Source organism: Medicago sativa, chromosome 3, assembly GCF_051527215.1.
Source record: "Medicago sativa cultivar Bolivia chromosome 3, Bolivia_mono, whole genome shotgun sequence".
NCBI classification, from domain to species: Eukaryota; Viridiplantae; Streptophyta; class Magnoliopsida; order Fabales; family Fabaceae; genus Medicago; species Medicago sativa.
In genome coordinates, this window is record NC_140751.1 from 38,866,317 (window position 1) to 38,873,549 (window position 7,233).

Genomic DNA, 7,233 nt, shown 5'->3' on the forward strand with positions numbered 1-7,233 from the left:
ACTCCGTTACCGACTTGAAACTTCAGTAATTTGAACAGGAGAAAAGGAATCGAATGTCATATTAAAAAAAAAGCACAAGAATACAAGAACAGGAGAAGAAGGAATCTGAATCTTATCTTTTGTATAGAAAAGTCAGGCATCTCAAATCTCAAATCTGAATCTTATCTTTTTTACACAAATCAATTACTTCTCTTCTCTGGTGGTGGACTGGTAAACTAACAGACAAACAAACATGCTTCTCTTGTGTTGTTACTCTTCTAGTGTTGTGTAATTCTTTGTTACTTCCTTCTTGCGATTTGCGATTCTGGTGTTGCCGTTTCTTGCTTCTTGTTCGTTCTGCTTGCCGTTTCTTTGTTCATCCTCTTTGTTCAGGTTTGCGATTCTGGTTTTTTTTTTTTTTTTAGTGAATAAGGTTTGTTATCACTTGGTTGCCAATACACACACGTATGCGCAGCTTGACTCTTCATTCAATAATAATAAATTAATAATAATAATAATAATAATAATAATAATTAATAATTATTTTAGATGGTTTATTTGTTTATTCATATATTTATTTATTAAACTCAAAAAAAAAAAGTGTGCATTCATCTCTTATTTAAGTTCAAGGTAATTTTAAATTGACACTCTTAATTTGAGTATTTAGGTAACAAATATTAGATGAAATTTTAGAGAAAAAATTGGGACTTTGATGTTAGATTACAACTTTGATTGTATATGTTGTTAGTGATTAAAAGAAAAATAAAATGATAGAGGAGTTAGATTAGAGTATTTTTAGTATGGTTCCGGTAACTTTTTTTAAATTTTTTATTTTTTAGAAAGCTATTTTGTTGAAGCAGCCCATTAATATAATTTTTTTTAACCCATTAACATGAAGTTTTATTTTTATTTATTTTAGAAACCTTTATTTTATTTTTAAAAACATATTAGTTGTAACTATTTTTTTGGTAAAAGTGTTTAGTTGTGAATTTATATATAAAAATAATAATTTAGAACTACATCATTTATTTGTAGGTTGGTTGAACAATGCCTCGAAGAGAAGAAGCACGGGAAGAAGTATTTCCAATTGGTAGAGCAGAGAATGCTCCGAGTGATGATGTTGGTTGGCACTTTGGTAACATTGTGCAAGGTAGAGGCAGAAACACCGTACAATGTAAATTTTGTCAAACAATAATAACGGGTGGAATAACTCGGTTGAAGGAACATCTTGCACACATGACAGGAGAAGTCAAAGTTTGTCCTAGTGTTAGAACTTTTGTTAGAGAAAGTATGATGAAGCTTATATTAGACAAAAAGCAAAGAAAAATGATTCTCGAAAAAGAAAGGAAGAATTTGTCGCAAGCTTAAGAGGGGATAGCAATGATGACAATGATGATATGATGGAAGAGGATGCGATAAGACGAGCTACATATGAAAGTATGACATCGCAAAGACAATGGGAAGATAGACGAAGGTTTCCTGGAAGTGGCATTGGCAGTAGCAGTGGTGGTGGAGCTTCATCTCAATATCAAAGATATGATCTTCAACAAAGAATGAGAAATGTAGATGTTGATCTAGAGAAAAGTAAGAGTATGAAGCAAACAAAAGTTCCTACAGGATTCATGAAAAATGCGAGAAAGGCTTTAGGAAAGGCGTTATCTAAATTGATAATATATGATCGTTTACCTATGAATTTGAGCACTTCTCCTTGGTTACATGCCTTGTTAGCTGAAGCTGCAAAGTTGGGTCCAGGTGTTAAAGTTCCTACTCCTTATGAGATTTCAGAGGTATACTTGAATGAAGAATATGCGGAAATGCAAAAATATATAAGAGAGTTAAAACCATTTTGGGAAGAGAGGGGAGTGACTATAATGTGTGATGGTTGGACAAACGGAATAAACCACATGCATATCATGAATTTTTTAGTATATTCTAGTCATGGAACAGTGTTTTTAAAGTCTATTGATGCCTCTGATGTTGCTAGCAGAAACACTGAGTATTACTTTAACTTGCTTGACAAAATAGTGGAAGAGGTGGGGGAAGAGTATGTTGTCCAAGTGGTCACTGATAATGAGGCAGCACTAAAAGCAGCTGGTTTGAAATTGATGGAAAAAAGACCTTGCCTTTATTGGTCTCCATGTGCAGCTCATTGTTTGGATTTGTGTTTAGAAGATATTGGAAAAAAGTCAAATGTCCAAAAAGTGCTTGAGGAAGCAAAAAAGGTGACTTTGTTTATATACAACCATATTTGGACAGTGAGTTTGATGAAGAAATATACTGATGATAAAGAACTTATTCGTCCAGCAATCACTCGATTTGCTACACAATTTTTACAACTTGAATCAATTGTTAAAGAGAAGCAAGCTTTGAAAGACATGTTTGATTCTAATGAATACAAGAGTTCTAAATATGGAAAAGATAAATCAGGAGGAGCTGCTTATGAAGAAAAGAAAGTTGTGATGGATAGGGAATTCTGGAATAAGGCAACTGAGATACTAAAGGTATTTGAACCCATTGTTAAGGTCTTGAAGTTGGTGGATGGTGATGATAAACCAACAATGGGATTTCTTTATGAAGCAATTGATAGAGCCAAGAAAGCTATTGAGAAAAATTGTCGTTACAGTACCTACTACAATTCAATCATTGACAAAAGATGGCATTACATGCATTCTGATCTGCATTCAGCGGGTTAGTATTTACATGGTTTAATTTATTTATTTTACATGTTGATATTTAATTTTGAAGTATAAATATTAATTTGTATCTACACGTTTATCCATTTTCTCTAAAGGTTATTTTCTCAATCCACAATTTCAATTTGGATTAGTCTATGGAAGACATGTAGCTATGGAAACATTAGAAGGAACTAGAAAAGTAATAACCAAACTAGAGCCGAATGTTGATATTCAAATAAGAGCCATAAATCAGGTGATACATTTTTTCATGTTATATACGTGTATAATTTAATACTAAATTTTAGAAACAAAATTACTCATCTGGAGACTTATATGGTGTATATATATCATTGTAGTTATTACTTTTTCGAGATAAGTTAGAGACTTTTGGAACTGTACAAGCTCAAAAAGCATGGTCTCAAATGAAACCTGGTATGTATGATTTATATTTTGTGCTAATTGACATGAAAATATGAACAATTATGCTAATTTTTAATATAATTTTTTTATATAGCTGAATGGTGGTTGATGTATGGATCTTGTGCTCCTGAACTTCAAAGCATAGCTGTAAAAGTTCCCAAACAACTTCAGCTTCAAATTGTGAGAGAAATTGGAGTACATTTAGCTACATACATACAAAGACAAGAAATAGGCTAAAATATGAAAAGCTTCAAAAACTTGTCTTTACATATTACAACATGAAGCTAAAAATGAGGACTACCATGAGAAGAAGTCAGGAAGACATTGTAAAAAGTTTTAATCCTATCAACCTTGATCATATATTTCAAGAAGACTATTTATCACCATGGATTGAGGAAAGAGAGGGACCATTTTTGGATGGAACCCAAAATTTAGAGTGGCTCCCTAATGATTCAGATGATGAGAATTATGAAATACTTGGTGGTGATGTCTCAAACTCAGGTCAAACTCCTAGTCAAAGTGGTGATGGTGGTTTAAGTCCACCTAGTGATGGAAATAGTGGTGATAGTCATGGCAATGGTGGCAATGGTAATCCTGAACAAAGTCATGGAATGAGTGAAGGGTCATTTAATTCTTTTCAAGAAGACTCATATGTTAGGCGTGATGAAAATTTGATGCCTCCTAGAATGGATGACGATTTACTCATTGCTGATATGATTAATGTTGGTGGTAGTAGCAGAGGTCGAGGAAGACGTAGTAAAATTAGAAGGCAAGAAGAGACTCCATTAGATTATTCTTCCTCATCAAGTGGAGTACAATCATTTGGTGATTTTGGTAGTCAAGGTTGTAACAGCCCGATTTTCGCTAGTTTTATTTTATTATTTATTTATGTGTGTTATATGTGCTCTTATGTGATTATTTGCCTCTGTGTGTATTTTTGATTGGGAATCGTAGAATTCGGTGTTAGAAGGGTATTTTAGTCATTTTGGACTTAGGAACATTTTGGTCATTTTGAGGGCAGTGGCAATTTTGTAATTTTGCAGAAAGTTATTTTTTTTTAGTGTTTAGTGGAAGTATTATTTTACCTAGTTAGTAGAGAGGGTGTAGTAATTATTTTAATTACCGTTGAGTGACCGTTAGTGTTATATTTTACCGGTAAGTGAGTAGTAACATTTTTGAGGTTGAATTAGAAATGGGTTAGGCCCATTAAGGTTTAAGAGATAAGCCCAATTGAGTAGAGCTAGTATATAAACTCTAGTTGTTGGTGAAACTAGGTTTTACAAACATTTATCATTTCATTTCATTTGAGAGAAGAGATAGAGATAGAGAGAAGAAAGGGTTTGAAGAGATTGAAGAGGAAGGTTAGAGCTAGAAGAGGGATTCATCATCTAGGAGCTAAATTGAAGCTTGGGATAGAGATTCTTAGTGTTAGAGGTAAGAGGGTTAGATTTCAACTATAATTCATATCTTTTTCTCTTTACCCATTTTGTTAAATTGATGAATTGAATCTAATTGTTGTAAAATTCGTGCATAATTGTTGTTGTTATGTTTGGGAACATGATTTATATGATAATTGCATGTTAGTATGTGAATTAACATGTTTAAATGCATAGTTGTTGGTGCTTTGTGTTCTTGTGCAAGTTTGATGAGAAATGAAGTTGTGATAATGAATTGTGCATGAATTTGTGTTCATTAGTTGTTGTTATTGATTTGAAACATGTTGTTGTTGGATTGGTGCTTTGGGTATTAAGATTGATGATTTGATGAAGAGATTTTGGGTTGTTGTTGAAAGTTGAGGAAGTGATGATATTTTGGTGAATTTTGTTATGTTGATGAATTTGATGTGTTAATCTCAAAACTTATGCAAGTTTAAGTGTTTTGAAGTTTATGTGACCTATGAACATCTTTGGGATTGAGTTTTGAGGTTGGGATGATCAAAATTGGGATTTTGGGGTAAAAAGGGGTTGGAACCGTCACATTTTGAACTGCTGTGAAGCCCAGAATCGGCCACCGATTTGCCAAAATCGGCCACCGATTTCTGGGTTGATTTTCCAGTTTTGACTCGGGAAAAATCGGCCACCGATTTTGTCAGGCAAATCTGGGAAATATTCACGTTTTTCACCCTTTTTCGTTTTGAATTGGCTTTTGGTGTAAACATGAAAGTTTTAGATAATTTTGTTAGCTTTCCAATGGCTTTGGTTTGACTTGAAAATGATTTTTGGTTTTTGAGTTATGATGAAAATACTCCAAGGAGGTCTTAGAGACATTTTACGAAAAATCCGCATAACTATTTCTAAGTCGACCCAAACCTTATGGATTGCTTCTAAACTTCGAAACTTGAGTTTTATGAGTTCAATAAAGGTGTTTAATGGTATTTAAACTATGATGTGGTGAATCTAACTTTTTTTGATTTGAAAATGGAAATTTTTGTGAAAAGTGATAAAGGGAGACGAACCTTGTGATTTTCATGAATTAATCGTATTTGGCCGATGAAATGCTTATGTAACCTCTACTGCACACATATGTGAATTGTGAGAATACAAGGCATAGGCAATTGAGCCTGTTTACTTGGTTTTGACTCAAATGTTCAATTAATTCATTGTTGTGATGTTGAGAGACGAACTTGACTAAAGATGACTTTTGTGAATCAATTGATTGTGAATCCTTTATGGAGAGTTATTATATGTTGATTTATGTGGAGATGATTGATGATGTATATATGTGACAATTATATGTTGATTGAATTGTGGATGTTGTTGGTGATTGTATAAATGTCAAGTGGCGGTGAATTGTTGTCGATGCATATATACTATTTGAATGGTGATGAACATGTTTATGTTATTTTGTTTGTTGAACATGTTAAATGTTGATTGTTGGTGGTATAATTATGTGACAACTTCATGTTGTGTGATTTTTGATGATTGTTGGTGATTGTATATATGTTAAATTGGTGGTGACTTGTTGATGATTGCATATATACAAGTATTGGTGATGGTGAGGTGATTATTGTTTGTGTGAACATATGCATTTGTAGTTGAGTCATATGTTCATGCATTCATGACTGATGGTGGTGGATTTTATATCCAAGACTGATGGTGGCGGATTTTATATCCAATTGAGGTGAGTACGATGTTTTTGTTGCATCGAAGGTGACGACCTTGAGGTGTTTTGGTACCACATGCATCTAGAGAAGAGTCTAGAACATTGCATGCATTTGAATAATTGATGAGTTGTGTCATAACTGAATATATGACTTGGTGAATTTGTGTATTGGTGAAATTTGGCGAATGTTGTGATTATGTGGATTGGTGTATATGTACATTGGTGAATTTTGTGGATGGTTGTGACTAATTGTATTATGCTCTAATTGCATGTCTTAATTGTTTGTGCTTATACACTTGATGAATCAATTGATGATGGTTATTTTAATAATAATGATGAGGTGAGATTTGTATATGTATATATACATATATGATGTGGTGATGTTCTTTGATAATGATGATGGCTTGCGTATAACTTCGATATGATGAATTGTACTTGTTGAGATAAGCATGCTAGATGAGTAATGAAGTGAGTAATGTTTTCATTGATTGATGTTGATAAATGATGAGCTTTTGTTGATGACTTGATTAGAGGTTTAATATGCATGCTATGCTATGATAATCATGTGATAGCTTGAAATGTAAGTGATGGGGGATAATAATGATCATGTGATGCTAGTGTTCTAGGAGGGAGGGTTATGTATATGTGATACGTGTATGATACACTTGTTGATATGAACTTGGAATGATTGTATGGAATGGTTTGAATGGTATGAGAATCATGAATAATTGTGAATACATGTATGATTTGTTATTCTGTATTCTTGAATATATCTTTCATTTCCAATGTTCTTGTTTAAATCTTTTATGGATTATGATGATGTAATGCTAACCCTCAGTGGTCTGTGGTGGACCGCCTACCTTTCTGTATGGACGGGTAGACGGCGTGCAGGATGCTTAGTTGTTGCTTGTTGATGTCGAGGAGTGGAGTTCCTCTTTTTCATGCAAGTGTCTAGATTAGGGCTCTGATCTAGGATAGTCTTTGCATGATGTTTATTTGACTTGGTATTTCGGAGTTGTTGAGATATTCTGTTATTTGAGATTTGGATGATACATTT

General features: G+C 33.3%; 1 pseudogene; it reads left to right on the forward strand.

The window, feature by feature from the left end:
* The first annotated feature begins 1,026 nt into the window (after nucleotides 1-1,026).
* On the forward strand, nucleotides 1,027-5,135 carry LOC146937528 (uncharacterized; annotated as a pseudogene).
* Nucleotides 5,136-7,233: the final 2,098 nt, after the last annotated feature.